Source organism: Octopus bimaculoides, chromosome 25 (genome assembly GCF_001194135.2).
Source record: "Octopus bimaculoides isolate UCB-OBI-ISO-001 chromosome 25, ASM119413v2, whole genome shotgun sequence".
Taxonomy (NCBI): Eukaryota; Metazoa; Mollusca; class Cephalopoda; order Octopoda; family Octopodidae; genus Octopus; species Octopus bimaculoides.
In genome coordinates this window covers 31184854-31186676 of record NC_069005.1, presented here as the reverse complement: position 1 = coordinate 31186676, position 1823 = coordinate 31184854, and the positions used below count along the sequence as shown (strand labels likewise).

General features: G+C 34.9%; 1 protein-coding gene across 1 annotated transcript in view; it reads right to left on the bottom strand.

Moving 5' to 3' along the window:
• Positions 1 to 1823, bottom strand: part of LOC106880682 (protein numb-like) — a 47631-nt gene that overhangs the window by 44892 nt on the left and 916 nt on the right. The window lies entirely within an intron of this gene.

The window sequence follows — 1823 nt, the reverse complement described above, 5'->3', positions numbered from 1 at the left end:
ATATATATATATATATATATATATATATATATATATATATATATCAACAAAGGGGTACAGATAAAAGATAGAGAAAATAAAGGAAGATGAAGCAGAAATAATAAAGACAGAAGGATGAAGATATGATTGGATGTGTAAACTCAAGGGTACAGTATATATGCATATATATATATATATGTACACAGAGACACACATAAACGTTAAATTATTAATGGAATTTAGTATAGTGAAGCAGTAGTAGTAGTAGTAGTAGCCATAAGTGTAATACAACAGGTTTTTGGTCTTAGAAGCGGCCGGCAAAGTCAATGAAATCAATCTCCTGGAAAGAAAAAAACCCCCCAAAATCTGACCCCGCCTGGATTTGAGGAAACAACAGGAGGCTGTAATTAATTAGTGCAAAGCATTGTCTGGTGCTCAGCCCTAAGAAGCATTTCTAAAACTAGGGCAGAAGGCCATACATGTTGGGTTATATAATATATTTTTTGTTTGTTTTTTTTTTGTGGTGGGTACAGTTACATGGAAGGGGTTAGCTAGTGGGAAAGGGTCGATCCACGGCTAATGGAAAGAGGTCATTGAACTCTGGAGAGAACGAAAGGTGTAGTAGAGCCTGGCGTGATTTGCAAAGGGGACATAACTGAACAACACACAATATCTTCAGTGGTGCTCTACCAATTTAACTAGCCAACACCCTTGTAGTAGTAGTAGTAGTAGTAACAATAATAATAATATTCCTTTTTGCTATAAGCACAAAAATTGAAATTTAGAGGGGAAGAGGGAAGGGACTAGTTGATTATATTAAGCCCAGTGCTCTACTGGTACTTATTTTATTGTCCCCCCCTCCCACCTCCACCCAAAGGGAGAAAACCAAAGTTGACCTCGGCAGCACTTGAACTTGGTATGTAAAATCGGAAGAAACGACACTAAGCACTTTTTTCCAGTGTGTCAAAAATTCTGCCACCTTGTCACCTTATAGTAACAACAACAATAACAACAACAATAGTGGTTTTAAATTTTGGCACAAAGCCAGCAATGTTTTGTGGGCGTGAGGAGAGGGATCTAGTCGGTTACATTGACCCTCTGGTGCTTGACTGGTACCCGATTTTATTGACGCCTGGAAGGACGAAGGACAAAGCTGACATAAGCTGGATTTGATCTCAGAGAGGCAAAGTGTGAGAACAAATGCAGAAAGGCAATTTTTTTTTCCCCTGACATTCCAATAATTCACCCAATCCACCACATTTCAATAATAGCAATAATAATAATAATAATAATAATAATAGTTTCAAATTTTAGTTGGGGAATAAGACAGTTACATTGAGCCTAGTGTTCGACTGGTACTTTATCTTATCAACCCTGAAAAGATAGAAGTCGTCTTTTGTTTCTTTCTGATATGAATAAGGCTAATTGATGCTTTGACATGAAATGAAATGAACTGCTTTAATTTATGGCCTTTCCACAGTATATTACTGGTATGTAATGACTCATCAACCCTGACTACATCTGAACCCATGACAGTGAGAAGTAACGTTTCTACACCCATACACATATACATGTGTATATGTGTGTGTGTGCATGTATATATATACATATATATATATATATATATATTATTTGATTTGTATATATACATATGTGTGCGCATATATATAATATATAATTTGATTTGTGTGTACATACATGTGTGTGTGTGCACATATATATATATATATATATATATATGACTTGTGTGTATATACATGTGTGTGTGTATGTATGTATATATATATGTGTGTTTATATACATGCATGCTTGTTTGTGTGTATGTGTGTATATATATATATATA